The following is a 19933-nucleotide window of genomic DNA, read 5'->3' on the forward strand; positions in this document are numbered from 1 at the left end:
AATACTGCAGTGAGTAACTCACCTCCTGACTCCCCGAAACCTACAAGGCACAAGTCAGGAGTGTGATGGAATACTCCCCAATTGCCCTGGATGGGGGCAGCTCCAACAACACTCAGGAAGCTCGACACCATCCAGGACAAAGCAGTCCCCAGTTGATTGGCACAACATTGACAAACATCCATTCCCTCCACCACCAGCACTCAGTAGCAGCAGTGTGTACTATCTACAAGATGCACTGCAGAGATTCACCAAATATCCTCAGACAGTACCTTCCAAACCCATGACCACTTCCATCTAGAAGGACAAGGGCAGCAGATACATGAGAACACCAGTCCCTGTAAGTTCCCCTCCACTCCCCATCCTGACTTGGAAATATATCGCCGTTCCTTCAGGGCCGCGGGGTCAAAATTCTGGAATTCCCTCCCTCAGGGCATTGTGGGTCAACCCACAGCAGGTGGGCTGCAGCGGGTCAAGAAGGCAGCTCACCCCCACCTTCTCAAGGGACAACTAGGGACGGGGCAATAAATACTGGACCCAGCCAGCGACACCCACACCCTACAAAGTGAATACATTTTTAAAAAGTTAAAGAACAAGATCAAATAACAAGGAACATTACAGCACAGGAACAGACCCTTCAGCCCATCAAACCTGGACTGACACCATGATACCTTTCTACACAAAAAGCCCCTTGCCTCTATGCAGTCCATAAAGATCTATGCCCTGCCTGTTCATGTGTCTGTAGGGATTCATCTTCAATGTTGCTGTTATATCTGTTCCACCACTTCCCCTGGCAGCACATTTCAGGCATTACCACCCTCTGTGTAAACGCTCTGCCTCTCACATCTCCTTTCAACCTTCCCCCAGTTTCCTGAAACCTGTGTGTGCCCCCAGTAATTGACATTTCTACGCTGGGACAAAGATTCCGGCTCTCCATTCTACCCACGCCTCTCATTATCTGTCAAGTCGCCCCCCCCACCCCCCCACCCCACCTCAGATGTTCACATGAAAACAAATTAAGTTTGCCCAATTTCTCCTCATAGCGAATACCTTCCAAATGAGGCAACATCCCGGTAGACCATTCCTGTCCCCTCTCCAAAGCCTCCACATCCTTCTAGCTTGGAGCCACACCCACCTGATGAAGGAGCGACGCTCCGAAAGCTAGTGCTTCCAATTAAACCTGTCGGACTATAACCTGGTGTGGTGCGATTTTTAACTTTGCACCCTTCTGGTGGGGTGGTGATCAGAACTGTCCACAATATTCCAAATGCGGCCTAAAGTTCTGTCCAGCTGCGACGTAACTTGCCAATTTTTATACTCTGTGCCCCAACCTATAAAGGGAAGCGTGTCATCTGACTTCCTGAACAGCCTATCCACCCCTTGGAGGGAACTGTGGACCGGTACACCCAGATCCCCTCTGTATGTTGATGCTACTCAGGGTTCTGCTGTTCACTCTACATTTCCCTCTTGCATTACATCTTCCAAAATGCATCCGGATGTTTGTCCGGATTAAGTTCCTTCTGCCATTTCTCCACCCAACTATCCAGCCCCTCTATATCCTGCTGTATCCTTTGACAATCCTCCTCATCACCCCCAATCTTCTGTCTTTCACAAATCTACTAATCAGACCACCTCTATTCTCCCCCGGATCATTTATACAAACAATGATCCCAGCACCGATCCCTGCAGAACATCTGTAGTCACTGATCTCCAGTCGGAAAAACACCCTTCCACCACGACTGTCTCTCTGCTACTCTCCTTACCAGCTCACCATAGATCCCATGTAACCGTACCTTCTGTATCAGCCTGCCGTAAGGGATGTTGCCAAAGGTTCTGCTAAAGTCCATGGAGACACCAACTACCACCCTGCCCTCATCAATCATCTCTGTCAAAGAAACTCCATCAAGTTTGTGAGAGATGATCTCGCCTGTACACAGCCACGCTGCCTATTGTTAATAAGCCCATAGTATTCCAAATGTGAGGAATGCTTTCCCTAAGCGACACGTCCAATAATTTCTCAATGATTTAAGGAAGACTGCTATAGTTTCCTGGATTATCCCTGATGCCTTTCTTAAACAAAGGAATGACGTTGGCCATTCCCCACTCATCTGGGATCTCTCCTGTGACGAAAGTGGATGCAAAGGTTTTGTGTAAGACCCGAGCAAGTTTCCTCCCTTGAAACTCCGGGATAGATCCCATCAGGACCTGGCCATTTGTTGACCTTAATGCTTTTTAAAACACTCAACACTCTTCTTTATCGGAAGGATGTTGTGAAACTTGAAAGGGTGCAGAAAAGATTTACAAGGATTGGAGGGTTGGAGCTACAGGGAGAGGCTGAACAGGCTGGAGCTGTTTTCCCTGGAGTGTCGGAGGCTGAGGAGTGACCTTATTGAGGCTTATGAAATTATGAGAGACATGGATAGGGTAAGCCTTTTCCCTGGGGTCAGGGAGTCCAGAGCTAGAGGGCATAGGTTTAGGGTGAGAGGGGAAAGATATAAAAGAGACCTAAGGGGCAACTTTTTCATACAGACGGTGGTACGTGTATGGAATGAGCTGCCAGAGGAAGTGGTGGAGGCTGGTACAATTGCAACATTTAAAAGGCATTTGGATGGGTATATGAATAGGAAGGGTTTGGAGGGATATGGACCGGGTGCTGGCAGGTGGGACTAGATTGGGTTGGGATATCTGGTTGGTATGGACGGGTTGGACTGAAGGGTCTTATTCTGTGCTGTACGTCTTTATGATTCAACGTGGTAACAGGAGCCATTGGCACTGCTGTTGACTGGCAGTCGGTGGCAAGCGAAGAAGGTTGGAAGTGCTTCGAGGATGGTGTGTTGGCGCTTGTGTGGATGAAATCTATAGGGCCACAAGATCCCAATTTCCGATGAATGCATTCGATGCCAGGCTGCGGCTTAGCAGTTGCGGGGGAGGGTGGAGGAGATGCAGCCCTTGGTGTTTCCCAATCCAAACTTCGGATTTCGGATTTCACTCCCATCTTGGGATGCGGCACGAGGTGCCTCAGGTCCTCTCTGATGGATGGAGACACTTGACTCCTGTTTTCAAGAAGGCATTCGATACAGTTATCAGGCTGAGGGGATCAAGGAGTTTGTGGAGATATTGGGAACAGGGGACTGAGTTGGATACTGAGCCATGATCCTATTGAATAACAGAGCAAGCCCGAAGGGCTGAATGGCCTCCTCCTGCTCCTATTTGACTCATCTCCTTCTCGTCGAATCATGCAATCCCTACAGTGTGGAAGCAGACCATTTGGCCCATTGGGTCCACACTGGCCCACTGAATAACTTCTCATCCAGTCCCAACCACCCTGCATTTCCCATGGTTAACCCACCTAGGCTGCCCAGGGAGACATGTGGGAAAAGGATGGACATTTGGAGAAGGGGATAGAGTTGGAAGTGAACATAACCTTGATACCTGAGCCTCTGTTACCCTTCTACCATTAGCCTCCCTGTGAGAGATGTAGAGACATCCCCACCCCTCCCAACTCAGCACAATGCCATGTTTCTCCATCATTAAGTGTGGGGGGGGGGGGTCTATCTTCACTCCACTCCCTGTTCATGCAGACAGACCCCAACATTGTCAATCTTGCTCACAGTAATTGGATGAGCTAGACCTGCCAAGTCTGACAGTGGCAGCAGTCCACATCCCCCAATGACAAAGCCCCCTTCCCATTCACGTAGGCACCATATGAGTCACAGAGAATCTGACCAGGACAAGGTGGTTAAGGAACGGGGGTGGGGAGGGAACAGAAATTCCAGCCACCTTGGAGCTCAGAGAGAAAGGCACACACTTGGATTCCACGGCAGCCTTCGAGGATTCCGGGTCTACTCGATGGGAGTTTAGAAGAATGAGTGGGGTATCTAATTGGAACTTAAAGAATACTGATTGGCCTGGACAGAATAGACGTTGGGAAGATGTTTCCATTGGTAGGAGAGACTAAGACCTTAGAGTAAAGGGAAGACCTTTTAGAATGGAGATAAGGAGAAAGTCCTTCAGCCAGAGAATGGGAATCTATGGAATCACTGTCACAGAAGGCTGGGGAGGCCTGGTCATTGAGTATATTTAAGACGGAGATGGAAAGGAGCCTTCCACATCCATCAAAGTTTCACCTGCACATCCACCAATGTCATTTATTGCTCCCTCGACGCCTTCTCGCAGAGCACTCCGGGGAACATCTCCGGGACACCCGCACCAATCAACCCCACCGCCCCGTGTCCCAACATTTCAAGTCCCCCTCCCACTCTGCCGAGGGACATGCAGGTCCTGGGCCTCCTCCACCACTGCTCCCTCACCACTGACGCCTGGAGGAAGAACGCCTCATCTCCCGCCTCGGAACACTTCAACCCCAGGGCATCAATGTGGACTTCATCAGTTTCCTCATTTCCCGTTCCCCCCACCTTACCCCAGTTCCAACTTTCCAGCACAGCACCATCCTCATGACCTGTCCTAACTGCCAATCTCCCTTCCCACCTATCCACTCCACCCTCCTCTCCGACCTATCACCTTTACCCCCACCTCCATCCACCTATTGTACTCTTAGCTACCTTCTCCCCAGCCCCACCGCCCTCCCATTTATCTCTCCATCCACAGGCTCCCTGCCTCATTCCTGAAGAAGGGCTTATGCCCGAAACATTGAATCTCCTGCTCCTTAGATGCTGCCTGACCTGCTGTGCTTTTCCAGCACCACTCTAATCTTGACTCTTAATGCCGTATGTTTGTTGGATTCAAATTCCACCTCTCTGCCATGGCAGGAATCAAACCCAGGTCCTCCAAACATTACCTGGATCTCTGGATCAGGAGTGATGTTATTACTAGGCTATTGTCTTCTTGCAATAGCAATGAATGTCGAGGCAGGAGGAAGCCATTCAGTCCCTCAAGGCTCATTTACATAGAATCCCTACAGTGTGGAAACAGGCCCTTCAGCCCAACATGTCCATACCGACCACTGGAAGAGTCTCCCACCCAGACCCATTCCCCCATTACTCTACATTTACCCCTGACTAATGCACCTAACCTACACATCCCTGCAAATTATGGGTAATTTCCCATGGCCAATCCACCCTGACCTGCACACCTTTGGTGTTGTGGGAGGAAACTGGAGCAAACCCACACAGACAGTCGCCCAAGGCTGGAATCGAACCCAGGTCCCTGACGTTATGAGGCAGCAGTGCTAACCACTGAGCCACCGTGCCGCCATAACTCCCTCTGCCAACATCGCTTTGTCTGTGACTCCACAACATTATGGAGAGACACTGAAAGTTAAAAAAAAGACAAAAGTTGAAAACAAAACCGTGAGTGAAATTATACATTATTTCACAGTCTTAATTGGTGAATGATGATGCTCCTTTCACAGTTAGTTGTGAAGCTGGGGACGAAGCCAATAGAACAATACACCATTGCATCTGTTTCCGGGTTTATCATTGGTTCAGGGCGTCTTAATCACAAAATGGCTGCTTTAAACATTGAATGCCATTTGCTTGTGGGGGAGGTGTGAGAAGAATTGTTTTACTTTTTGTAAGTATATTGGTGGGATTCCTGTTGAGTTGCTAAAACGTAGGTTTATGAAGGACGTGATTATTATACAATATAACGCATGGATCATTTGCCACTCCGGGGGCCACTCGTCACCCTTGAGAGCTCAGAGCTTCATCTCTGTCAAGGGCAAAAAACCTTCATGCTAGGCCTCACTAACCGAGGATACTCAGAGATTGAGGTATTCCAACTCGACTTATTCGGCAGTGCTATTACACACCTCTGGAGCCAACAGGACTTGCAAGAACCAAAGACATAGGAGCAGAAATCAGGCCATTCAGCCCATCGAGTTTGCTCCGCCATTCAAGTTTCTCAATCCCATTCACCCACTTTCTCCCTGTAACCCTTGACCCCCCCTTAATGCTCAAGAACCTATCTGTCTCCATCTTAAATATACTCAATGACCAGGCCTCCACGGCCTTCTGCAGCAATGAATTCCATAGATTCCCCATTCCGGCTGAAGAAGTCTCTCCTTATCTCCATTCTAAAAGGTCTTCCCTTTACTCTAAGGCTATGCCCTAGTCTCTTCTAACAATGGAAACATCTTCCCAACATCCACTCTGTCCAGGCCATTGATATTCTGTATTTTTCAATTAGATCCCTCCTCATCCTTCTCAACTCCATTGAGTATAGAGTCCTCAAATGATCCTCATATGTTAAGCTTTTCATTTCTGGGATCATTCTCACGAACCTCCTCTGAACACACTCCAGGGCCGGTACATCCTTCCTAAGATGTGGTGCCCAAAACCGCACAATACTCCAAATGTGGCCTGACCAGTGCTTCCTAGAGTCTCAGAAATACATCCTTGCTTTTATATTCAAGTCCTCTCAAAATAAACACCATTTCTGTATTTGCCTTCCTAACCTGCAGGTTTGCCTTGAGAGAATCCTGGCCTAGAGCTCCCAAGTCTCTTAGCATTTCAGAATTGTCCCCAAGGTCAGAGGTAGTGACACTACCCTAGATTGGATGGACTAGACTTGTTGCCCTTGGAGCTGAGAGGATTGAGGGGGGACGTGATTGAGATGTAAAGAATTATGAGGGGCACAGGAAGGGTCATCCCGAAGGAACATTACACCATGGCGGAGGAATCAATGAATGGGGAGGGACATCGATTTAAGGTAAGGACAGAAGGTTTAGAGGAAACCAGTTATCACTCAGAGGGTGGTGGGAATCTGGAACTCTAGGCCTGTTAAGTGAGGTGGAGACAGGAATTATTATAATATTGAAGAAGAATTTAGATATGCCAAGGTATACCAGTCTATGGGCCAAGAGCTGGAAAACGGGATTAGAATCGTTAGGTGACTGTTTCAGATAGGAGGAGACTAAGTGGGCCGAAGGGCCTTGTTCCCTGTGTTGTAGGCCTGTAATACTGCACCACTTGAGTTGAAGATATGTTCCAAGTCAACCAGGTCAGGGATGTTATGACGCGCCCCTGAAGCAGATGGGAGCCAGGCCTCCTAACTCAGGGGTAGGGATGCCACCACTGCTCCACACAGCCCCCCTCAATTAATTATTCGGTGAGGGCATTAGGTAGAGTGAGGCAAATCAGAGTTTAATTAATTGGAATTGTCCAGAGTGTGGCCCCGTTGAGGCTTAATTGTTGTGGATGTAGGTTTGCTCGGTGAGCTGAAAGGTTCATTTCCAGACGTTTCGTTACCCTACTAGGTAACATCTTCAGTGGGCCTCAGGCGAAGCAATGCTGAAAATTCCTGCTTTCCATTTATATGTTTGGGTTTCTTTGGGTTGGTGATGTCATTTCCTGTGTTGAAGTCACTTCCTGTTCCTTTTCTCAGGGGGTGGTAGATGGGGTCTAACTTGATGTGTTCCAACCGGGACTCTATCAACAAACACATCAAGTTAGACCCCGTCTACCATCCCCTGAGAAAAAGAACAGGAAGTGACTTCACCACAGGAAATAACATCACCACAGGAAATGGCATCACCAACCCAAAGAAATCCAAACATATAAATGGAAAACAGGAATTTTCAGCATTGCTTCGCCTGAGACCCACTGAAGATGTTACCTAGTAGGGTAACGAAACGTCTGGAAATGAACCTTTCAGCTCACCGAGCAAACCTACATCCAAAACCCCAACCTGAGCTACAAATCTTCTCAAAACTCGCATAATTGTTGGTTGAGGAAAAAGTTGAATTTGAGGTGAATTCAAGTGGAACCGTTCAGTGGGGTAATTGAATGGAGTGGAGTCAGGGCTTAAACAAGGGACCAGTTTTCAGGGGAAGGGAAGGGCGAGGGGTGGGAGGTGAAGGGGCCGGAGTGAGTGGTGCTTTGGGAGCAGAGTATCCACATGGGCTTGGGTGTATGAGCGGAATCCATCCATCAGCGGTAAACATTAAATAGAAGGTGTTAGCCCACCTCCATAGGCCTCAATCAGAGAACAGTGCCACCAACTGGCTGGAGGAATAACCAGCAGGACCAAAAGTTGGACTGGTACAACGAGACGCTGTCAGAAATTTATTAAAGGTGGAGTGTTAGAAAAATGAAATCTGTAGGCATGACCAAAATAAAATCATGTAGAAATAAAATCACAGGAAAGGGAGTCTTTGGTGAAAGCTATGGGTCAGATTTGCTCTGTATCCAGCTTACAATCTGATAGATATAATGTCATACTCATCCACGAAAGGATAGTATTGCTGTGGAGTGAGGTGCTGTGAAACCAAATGGATTGTTCCTCATCAGGTGCCCTATTGGCGGCGGGAATGATTAATGTATGAAACGGCCTGTATTCGATTTGATTCCCCAGCGCCGTATAGCTGTGCTTTCTGCTGCACTCTCACGGAGGAACACACTGTGGAAATCAAGGTTTTTCTGTGACAGTTTGGTAAACAAGGATATGCAATCTGTCAGCGGGAGTGACTGTCAACATCAAACAATGGCTGGGGATTGACGGCTGTGATTGGAGAGGGTGGCATATAATGCGAGTTTATTTAAGCGCATGGAGCCTGCATATTTCCTTAGACTGGTGTGTTCTTAAATAAGTCACAGGCTCTGATCAAAGTGACTGACAGTCCCTCACTGATGGATACTGCTCGGCAGGTTTGGATTGAGTCGGAACCAGGGATTTACATTTTGCCATGTTTCCGTCAAACAGTGCATCAAGCAAGTTGTTTGTCACCTGCCTGGTGATAATCTTCCTCTGCCTCAACTTCCCTCTCTGTCTACCTCAACTTTTGACAGCATCAAACCCAGAGGTTCTTGGGCAGTGTGAGACAAGCTATCTTCTTTCCTGTGTTTGTACCTCTAACCTGGTCACACCCTCAGTCCAGGGGTTCACTTGTCTCCAGGTTATCAGACATTTGGTCTCCTTACCCTCCTGAACCCCTAAATCCCATCCAGGCTTTCAGACTCCACCATTGGTAAGGCCTAACCACTTACCATCCTGTTTTCTCTCACCTTCTCGCCCTCTCTTACCAAGAATGACACTTGGTTTTATTTCTGCGAAACAAAATGTTAAATTGAAAATTGGCGGCCATTTTAATAGTGATGCATTTGCTTGATGAGCCATTTTATAGATGAGCAGAAAAAAATTTAAGAATCACTCCACTCGATTTCCTCACTAAGACATTCAACTCTGACCAACCACTGACTACACAATCACCTCATGAAGCAACTCAACTCAAATGGACCACTCACTGCAGAATCGCCTCATGAAGCAATTCAACTCTGACCACTAACTACACAATTGCCTCATGAACCAACGCAATGCTGATTGACCACTCACTACCCAATCGCCTCATGAAGCAACTCAACTCAGTTTGACCACTCACTACACAATCATCTCATGAAACAATTCAACTCAGTTTGACCACTCCCTACACAATCACCACATGAAGCAACTCAGCTTACGTTGACTTGACCTTGCTAAGTGGAGTTCTTCTAACCTCGAGGCTCTTTATACCAGGCAAGCAGGAAGCATTGAGAAGAATAACTTGAGTAAACTCCTGTGAGTTGTAACTGAGGCTTTTTGAGAGGGCAGATGGTGCAATAGGGAGTGAGAAAGCAAATGGTCACATTGGTGCATATTCCCAATTCCTCCGTATCCGCCGCATCTGCTCCCAGGAGGACCTGTTCCAATACCGAACAATCCAGATGGCCTCCTTCTCCAAAGTCCGCAATTACCCCCCAGACGTGATCGACGATGCCCTCCACCGCATCTCCTCCACTTCCCGCTCCTCCGCCCTTGAGCCCCGCCCCCCCCAACCGCCACCAGGACAGAACCCCACTGGTCCTCACTACCACCTCCCAACCTCCATATACATCGTATCATCCGCCGTCATTTCCGCCACCTCCAAACGGACCCCACCACAGGGATATTAGATTAGATTAGATTACTTACAGTGTGGAAACAGGCCCTTCGGCCCAACAAGTCCACACCGACCCGCCGAACCGCAACCCACCCATACCCCTACATTTACCCCTTACCTAACACTACGGGCAATTTAGCATGGCCAATTCACCTGACCCGCACATCTTTGGACTGTGGGAGGAAACCGGAGCACCCGGAGGAAACCCACACAGACACGGGGAGAACGTGCAAACTCCACACAGCCAGTCGCCCGAGTCGGGAATTGAACCCGGGTCTCAGGCGCTGTGAGGCAGCAGTGCTAACCACTGTGCCATTCCTTCCCCTCCCCTATCAGCGTTCCGAAAAGACCACTCCCTCCATGACTCCCTCGTCAGGTCCACACCCCCTACCAACCCAACCTCCACTCCCGGCACCTTCCCCTGCAACCGCAAGAAATGCAAAACTTGCGCCCACACCTCCTCCCTTACTTCTCTCCAAGGCCCCAAGGGATCCTTCCATATCCGCCACAAATTCACCTGCACCTCCACACACATCATTTATTGCATCCGCTGCACCCGATGTGGCCTCCTCTATATTGGGGAGACAGGCCGCCTACTTGTGGAACATTTCAGAGAACACCTCTGGGACACCCGGACCAACCAACCCAACCGCCCCGTGGCTCAACACTTTAACTCCCCCTCCCACTCCACTGAGGACATGCAGGTCCTTGGACTCCTCCATCGCCAGACCATAACAACACGACGGTTGGAGGAAGAGCGCCTCATCTTCCGCCTGGGAACCCTCCAACCACAAGGGATGAACTCAGATTTCTCCAGTTTCCTCATTTCCCCTCCCCCCACCTTGTCTCAGTCAAATCCCTCGAACTCAGCACCGCATTCCTAACCTGCAATCTTCTTCCTGACCTCTCCAACCCCAACCCACTCCGGCCTATCACCCTCACCTTGACCTCCTTCCACCTATCGCACCTCCATCGCCCCTCCCTACTTTTTATCTGAGCCTGCTGGACACACTTTCCTCATTCCTGAAGAAGGGCTTATGCCCGAAACGTCGATTCTCCTGTTCCTTGGATGCTACCTGACCTGCTGCGCTTTAACCAGCAACACATTTTCAACACTGGTGTGTTGATCAATTTGACAATGTTTTCACAGGATGTGGGTGTCACTGGCTGGGCTAGCATTGTTTGCTCATTCCCAATTGCCCTTGGGAAAACTTGTCGAATTCTGACCCAGTGGTACTGAAGGAATGCTGATCTATTTCCAAGTCAGAGTGGCTTGGAGGGGAACTTGCAGGGGGTGGTGTTCCTATGTGTCTGCGGTCCTTGTTCTTCTAGATAGGTCGGGGATAAGGAAAGATATATGAAGACAGAATAATAATTACACTCTAAGGATTAAACCTAGAGGAGACATTAGACGAGAAAGGATGGACTTTAGAAATTAAGGGATAATTTGATCAGCGTTTTCAAGGGACAGAGAGGAACTGAGTCAGGGACTTGAGCCCTCGTAGATTAAAAATTAAAACTGGCCTTTAAAGACAATAAGAAACAATTCCATGCCTAAGTCTGATTGAAGTTTGAACTTTACACTGCAAATGGAAGTAGATGATTGTTCAGTGGTAAAGTACAAACATATCAGATTTAAAACAAAGAAAGCATGAAGGGGTGTGAGTTAAAGTCAGGTCAATGGAGTCAACGCGCAGCTCCTCGATTTCACTGAATATCAGAACAGGTCTGAACAGCACCCTCTTCTTTCCCCATTTGTAAATCTCTAACCGCAATCTAATTTTCACTTCTCTTGCACACACCCCGTCTCCCTCCTCTTGCCAAGGTCACGGTACAGTCAGAGCGAGAGAGACGAACAATAAGTTAGAATATTTAACAGCAGATGTTTAACACTGGCAAGAGCGACAGACTAGTTCCCTGACATTAATCATGGGTTGTGACAGTCGGGAGTCTGGTGTTTTCCATTGGTGTTATCCGTCCTAATTAGTGCAGGAAGCTAGCTGGCTGTTTTTATCCTGATCTCAGGGTAATGTACAGCTTAATACAACTGATGTGTTTGCATATTTCAGTTATGTTAAGTGTCAGATTTAACCTGGCGCTACAGTGGCATTCTGTAACCCCCAGTGATAGTGGAGTGACCCTCAAACCGACGGTGCAGGGATTTTGATAATGAAGCCGAACTGAGTGTCTATGGGGTGGGGGTGGGGGGTGAGTGGCGGGGGTGGGTGGGCAGTCACAGCTTTGGGGTGACGGGGTGGTCAATTGGTGCCTTGCAGTCGAGGGGAGTGAATTATAACAGCGACTGCACAGATATCAATGTAATGACGGAGTAATTGATGTGTAATTGTGTTGTTAGTCACAGAAGTACAATGTGATAGCTTTTGATTTCTAAGGTATTGCAATGCTAATATCTGGTCGTGTTTTGGAGGAGATGGTGCCACTGTAATTTGCAGTGTCTGTAACATTACTGAGGTGTGCACCATTCCCCTCCACGCATGCTGTTGCAAGTCAAGACCTTCTGAACTATAATAGTGACAAGGGAGAAGACGATGGTGGCATTGGACTGATATTTCAGAGGTCCAGGCTGCTGCGAGAGTGTTTTCAAATTAATTCATAAAACATCTAGAACTTTTAAAGGTAAAAAGCACCACTCTCCACAACAATGCCTGTGTCATCATCAGTCAGGAGGATCTGAGCTACAGGGAGAGGCTGAACAGGCTGGGGCTGTTTTCCCTGGAGCGTCGGAGGCTGAGGGGTGACCGTATAGAGGTTTACAAAATTGTGAGGGGCATGACTAGATAAATAGGCAAAGTCTTTTCCCTGGGGTGGGGGAGTCCAGAACTAGAGGGCATAGGTTTAGCGTGAGAGGGGAAAGATTTAAAGAGACCTAAGGGGCAACTTTTTCACACAGAGGGTGGTGTGTGTGAGGAATGGGCTGCCAGAGGATGTGGTGGAGGCTGGTAAATTGTAACATTTAAGAGGCATTTGGATGGGTATATGAATAGGAAGGGTTTGGAGGGATATGGGCTGGGTGCTGGCAGGTGGGACTAGATTGGGTTGGGATTTCTGGTCGGCATGGACGTGTTGGACCGAAGGGTCTGTTTCCGTGCTGTACATCTCTATGACTCTATGGCCAGTATGGATGAGTTGGACCGAAGGGTCTGTTTCTGTGCTGTACATCTCTATGACCCTATGGAAGCTGTCATCTCAGCCTGGGCTAGCCATCAACAGATGTGATAGAATCCCTACAGTGTGGAAGCAGGCCATTTGGCCCATACCAACCCTCCAAAGAGCATCCCACAGAGATCTACCCTCTAACCCTGCATTTCCCACTGCCAACCCACCCAACCCCTGGCCTCTAGGAGCAATTTCTCATGGTCGATTCACCCTAACCTGCTCATCTTTGGACTGTGGGAGACACAGACACAGGGAGAACGTGCAAACTCCACACAGACAGTCGCCCGAGGCTGGAATCGAACCCGGGTCCCCGTGCTGGGAAGCAGTAGTGCTAACCATTGAGCCGCCCCCACTGAATATCCCACCCCAGAGATAACAGAGAGCAGCCGCGGCTCATCAGAGACTGCGTTCAAGGGCTGCTTCATCATGGGCAAAGGAGAGAGCAAACTGAAGTTCGAATTGTGGAGCCCATAAACTGGTAATCTGACTAGCTCCGGGATCGGTAAACTGATGCCTGGCACCAATCTGCTAACTCAACTCTGAACCAAAACCCAAAAGGGTTGAGGTGGGCAATACCAGTACGTACTCCTCCCCAGTGCCACAGAGGAAGTGGATACATAAATTCTTCCTGAATCCTTGCAGTACCTCGAGCGATGGCGCGTCCATGGTGGTAAGGGGTCGGGGGTTCCAGGGTGCAGAAGGGTGGGAAGGTGAGCGTGCCGTTGTTCCCCACTGTCTCGGATTTCTCACATCACCCACCCACCCCCCCCCAACCACCCCTCCCAAACTCAGACTGTCCTACCCTCACCACTTTGGTGATTGGCAGCGGGTAACTGGCCAAGCAGAGTCCTATCTGATGTTGACCAGGTCAGAGACGTGGGGCAAGGGGGTGAAATGTAGGCAACAGGACTGGGGCAGATCACGGGGGAACTGTGAGAAACCCCAAATGAGCCAGATATGAGGTAGGAATCAACGTTTGCCCATTTCTTACTGTCCCCGTCACACCATTTTTCAAGTGACCCCAGGCTCTGCTTTTCCCGCTCAAACATAAGAGAACCATTGGGTGAAACTAGAACTAGGGGTAAATAAGGGGGAGCAGATTGAGGACTGAGTTGAGAAGGAACTTCTTCATCCAAAAGGTTGTGAATCTGTGGAATTCCCCGCCAAATGAAGCAGTTGAGGCCACCTCATTGAATGTTTTTAAGGCAAAGATAGATATTTGAACAGTAAAGGAATTAAGGGTTATGGTGAGAGGGTGGGTAAGTGGAGCTGAGTCCATGGAAATATCAGCCATGATCTTATTGTATGGTGGAGCAGGTCACATGACTTATTCCTTCTCCTGTTCCTTACGTTCACAGCATGACAGGGTAAACTGGACGTAGGTTCTGGGTCACTGTGAAGGTCCGATGAAGAATTGCTCAGCTGATGTTCGCCATAATGGTTCAGCAACCATTGCTGCAGATAAGGAGAGCTCTAACTCCCTCCTCGCACTACACACCATCAACTGGATGGCACAATGGCTGCTGGTCACATGACCAACATCCTGACAACTTCCTCATTGGCATCCTCTCTCTCTTAGAATGATACGGCATCAAAATGGCGGGGACAGTAAGAAATGAGCAGCTCAACTTGAAATCTCAGTCACAATAGAGACTAGCACTGCTGCCTCACAGCGCCTGGGACCACGGTTCGATTCCGGCCTCGGGCGACTGTCTGTGTGGAGTTTGCACGTTCTCCCCGTGTCTGTGTGGATTTCCTCCGGGTGCTCCGGTTTCCTCCCACAGTCCAAAGATGTGCAGGTTAGGGCGGATTGGCCATGCTAAATTACCCATAGTGTCCAGGGATGTGTAGGTTAGGGTGGATTGGCCATGCTAAATTACCCACAGTGTCCAGGAATGTGTAGGTTAGGGTGGATTGGCCAAGCTAAATTACCCATAGTGTTAGTCAGGGGTAAACGTAGGGTAGGGGAATGGGTCTGGGTGGGTTACTGTTCGGAGGGTTGGTGTGGATTTGTTGGGCTGAAGGACCTGTTTCCTCACTGTCAGGAATCAAAGCTAAAAAAAAAATTACAGATCTCAACCTGAGAGCGTTTTGTCTAAATGGGGGTGAAATCAATAAACTCCAATCCCCAGCGTTTTTCAGAAACATTGGGAATATTGTTCCAATTGCTCATTGAGAATAATGGGACTCCTTCCACCTCTGGAGCAGGAGACCTGTATTAATTAATGAAGGATAGTCAGTCTAAAGAGAATGACTGGATTCTATCTGCAATTAAGAGAACAGGGAGCAGTGAATGATACATTAGATCTCGGCTTCCCTGTTAAAAAAAGTCCCATTACACAAATCAAGTTTTTTAATTGCCAGTAACTTCAATACAATTCTTTGAGGCTCCTTTTAAACTATTTTTACAAACACTGCTGACTTATTAACAACCATTTAAAATAAATAAGTCAAATAGGAAATGTATTTCTGATGCTACTGACTCTCGGTGCAATGGGCTGCAGGGAGATGATGTACACGCTATTTAAATAATCTCTAATTGTCTTCATGACATGTGAGTAATTAGTTTTAGCATTTTGGCTTTCAGCCAGACACACCAGTAATCCAGTTCAAAATTATTTCCCTCATCTCACTTTCCAATATTTTCCTCTACCTGGGAATGATTTAAAAAAAAATGAGCGTTTCCCTTTCTTTCTGCCTGGATTCATTCCATCAACTCGACAGACTGCTGATGCTGGAGATTAGAGCGGTGCTGGAAAAGCACAGCAGGTCAGGCAGCATCTGAGGAGCAGGAATATTGACGTTTCGGGCAGGAGCCCTTCATCAGGAATGAGGCTGGGTGCCTCGGGGGTATAGACAGAAATGGGAGGAGGGGTGGGGCTGGGGAGAAGGTAGCTGGGAGGGCGATAGGTGGATGGAGGAAGGGGTAAAGGTGATAGGTCAGAGAGGAGGGTGGAGCGCGTAGGTGGGAAGGAAGATTGACAGGTCATGAGGATGGTGCTGAGCTGGAAGGTTGGAACTGGTGGGGGTTAGGGGAAATGAGGAAACTGGTGAAGTCCACATTGATGCCCTGGGGTTGAAGTGTTCCGAGACAGAGGATGAGGCGTCTGGTGGTGAGGGAGTGGCGGTGAAGGAGGCCCAGGACCTGCATGTCCTCGGCTGAGTGGGAGGGGGAGTTGAAACGTTGGGCCACGGGGCAGTGGGGTTGATTGGTGCGGGTGTCCCGGAGCTGTTCCCTGCCCGAAGTGCCTCAGGGAGTCTCATTCTTATCCCCACGCCCAAAGCTGGGATTCAAACTGTATTCTCGAGAGCCCAGCGTTGAAATCGCAGGTGATGCTCTCCATGTGGTACCTGAGGCAGTGAGGTGATGCCTCTCGGGCGAAAAATGCTGAATTCACCTGCTCTCATGAGAAAGATCCTGCGAGAATATTTTGAAGACAAGCTGGGTGGAGTGGTGTGTCGGTAGGGGAGATGGTCAAGCAGACTCCTCCGAGAAAACGTTACCTGCTCCTTCCCTCGCTGCGGCTTGTGGGATCTTGCTGTGTGTTTACCGGATGCTAAATCGCCGCGGTGACTAGGCTTCCGTCGGCTGTGAAGGGATCCCGGGATAGTGGGGAAAGCCCAGGTGCTGTGGATCGGAATCAAACATAGACAGTGTTGGAGAAACTCGGCAGGTCTGGCAGCGTCTGTGCAGAGAGAGGACTCATCTCGTTCAATCTAACCTCGGGACTTGACGGACTGGAGATGCTGGAAGGCAGAGTCAATAGGTGTGGAGCTGGAAAAGCACAGCGGCTCAGACAGCATCCGAAGAGCAGGAGAGGCAACGTTTTGGGCTGAAACCCTTACGTTCAATCGAATACTCCTTTTGGCTTTAGTTCTGGGCACCTTCACAATCCGTACCACATGCTCCTCTCCTCCCTCTGGCCAGAGTATAACAACATAATTTTCCAGCCCCATTCAGTTCTGGAGATGAGTCACGGTTGGACTTGCAACAATAACTCTCTTTCTCTCTCCCCAGATGCTTCACAGCTGGGTGGCACGGTGGCTCAGGGGTTAGCACTGCTGCCTCACAGCGCCAGGGACCCAGGTTCGATCCCAGCCTCGGGTGACTGACTGTGTGGAGTTTGCACATTCTCCCCGTGTCTGTGGGGGTCCCCTCTGGGTGCTCTGGTTTCCTCCCACAGTCCAACGCTGTGCAGGTTAGGTGGGGGGTGAACTTGCCGTGCTAAGTTGCCGATGTGTGGGTTAGGTGAATGTGCTGTACTAAATTGCTGATGTGTGGGTTAGGTGTATCAAACAGGGGTAAACGTAGACTAACAGGGTAGGGGAATGGGTCTGGGGTGAACTTGTTGGGCCAAGTGGCCTGTTTCCACACTGTCAGGATTCTGTGATTTCTCCAGACCTGCTGAGTTTCTCCGGCAATTTGTTTCTGATTTCCAGCGCCCGCGGTTTTTGTGGTTTGTCCCTGACCCATTTAGCCTTTGCACACGGGACAGTCCCTCCATCTGCGGGATCATCCAACTGAACCTTCTGTGAACTGTCTCCAATGAAATAAATCAGGGGGCCAATAGATTGAGAGGGTGGCTTGGTATCTTTTTTGTGTTGCAGACCTTCTGTGGTCCTTGGCTGTCTTCCTGATAATTAATGGCGCTATGTTGCTGTCACGACGACAGGGCTGAGTCACCAAGCAACACCTTCCTCGTCCAGCTCTGCTCTCCTCTATTCACTGGTAACCGTTAGTGATGGCAGCCTGTTATTGAGGTGAAGCAGCAACTTGAGTTCCTTCCCCCTTTTTGTCATCCGGAAAAGAAATCCATTTGTTTTGTAAAATGAAGGAGTTTTTTATTTAGATTAAATTAGACTTACAGTGTGGAAACAGGCCCTTCGGCCCAACAAGTCCACACCGACTCGCCAAAGCGCAATCCACCCATACCCCTACATTTACCCCTTACCTAACACTACAGGCAATTTAGCATGGCCAATTCACCTGACCTGCACATCTTTGGACTGTGGGAGGAAACCGGAGCACCCGGAGGAAACCCACGCAGACACGGGGAGAACGCGCAAACTCCACACAGTCAGTCGCCTGAGTCGGGAATTGAACCTGGATCTCAGGTGCTGTGAGGCAGCAGTGCTAACCACTGTGCAACCGTGAACTGGAGCAGACTGCAGCGTGCCCCAGGTAGGGGACATTCTACACACAGAGAGGCCTACAGCAGGGAGGCATGCCCTTCGGACCAGACTGGTCCAGGCCGACCAAAACGTCCGTTCCACGCTAACCCCATTCCCATGCATTTGGCCCACATCCATTCCCGCCTCAGGCGACTGACTGTGTGGAGTTTGCACGTTCTCCCCGTGTCTGCGCGGGTTTCCTCCGGGTGCTCCGGTTTCCTCCCACAGTCCAAAGATGTGCAGGTTAGGGTGAATTGGCCACGGGAAATTGCCCGTAGTGTTAGGTGAAGGGGTAAATGTAGGGGTATGGATCTGGGTGGGTTGCGCTTCGGTGAGTCGGTGTGGACTTGTTGGGCCGAAGGGCCTGTTTCCACACTGTAAATAATCTAATCTAATCTAATCCTACTAAACATTTCCTATCCCTGGATTTGTCCAAATGCCTTTGAAAAGCATACCCTCCTCAACCACTTCCACATTCCACATGTGGACCACTCTCTGTGTCCAAAACGTTGCCCCTCAGGTTCCTTTTTATTCTTTCCCCTCTAACCTTAAACTGATGCCTTCTAATCCTCGATTCCCCAACTTTGGGAAAAAGACTGAGTGCATTCACCCTACCCAGGCCTCTCATGACCTTATACACCTCAATAAGGTCCCCCCTCAGTCTCCCACGCTCTATAGGAAAACATCCGAGCTAATCCAACCTCTTCCTACAGCTCAGATCTTTGAATCCTGGCAACATCCATGTAAATTTCTTCTTTCCAGTTTAATAACATCCTTCCTATAGCATGGTGACCAAAACTGAACGCAATACTCCCAGTGTGGCCTCCCCAACGTCCTGTATAACTGTAACATAACTTCCCAACCTCTATACTCAATGCCCTGACTGTTGCAGGCCAGTGTTCCTCACTGCCCGGTCTCTACCTGGGATTCCACTTTCAAAGAACAATGCACCTGAACCCCAAGGTCCCTCTGTTACACTACACTCCTTAAGGCCATCCCATTCACCATGAAACTCCTGCCTCGACTATTCGTTCTGTGTGTAATCTAAGTTGCCTCTCAGTCATGAGTTTTAGCTACATTTTGGAATTCATGTGTGTGTAAAGTTGACAGTGCGGTATAGTGTGGAACAGAGGGAGTTCAGCACTATACCATAACAGATCATTCCGGCCAATAAGTCCCACCACATGATCCTACTCTCACGTCATCAGCATGTTTTATTCTGTATGTTCTTTGGGCAGCACGGTGGCTCAGTGGTTAGCACTGCTGCCTCCTGGCTCCAGGGACCGGGGTTCAATTCCACCCTCAGATGACTGTCTGTGTGGAGTTTGCACATTCTCCCTGGCTCTGCGTGGGTTTCCTCCCACATTCCAAAGATGTCCAGGTGAGGATGGATTGACCATGTGGAATTGTGAGGTTACAGTGATGGGTTTGGGTGCGATGTCCTTTGGAGGGTCACTGCAGACATGATTGGCCTCTTTCTACCCTAGAAAGATTCCATGATTAAGCTCATCAGTGTTTGTTCCAACCATCCTGGATAGTGGACCAGGGAATTAGACGTGCAATCCCAAGAAATATGAGGCTATGCTCTAAGTCCTGAAAAACGGGATTAGAATGTTCCAGTTTTTGACTGGCACAGACCCAATGGGCCGAAGGGCCTTTTTCCGTGCTGTAACCCCTCTGTTGCCTTCTGTGACCATGCATATCCTCGCCAGC

This window comes from Hemiscyllium ocellatum, chromosome 45 (assembly GCF_020745735.1).
Source record: "Hemiscyllium ocellatum isolate sHemOce1 chromosome 45, sHemOce1.pat.X.cur, whole genome shotgun sequence".
Taxonomy (NCBI): Eukaryota; Metazoa; Chordata; class Chondrichthyes; order Orectolobiformes; family Hemiscylliidae; genus Hemiscyllium; species Hemiscyllium ocellatum.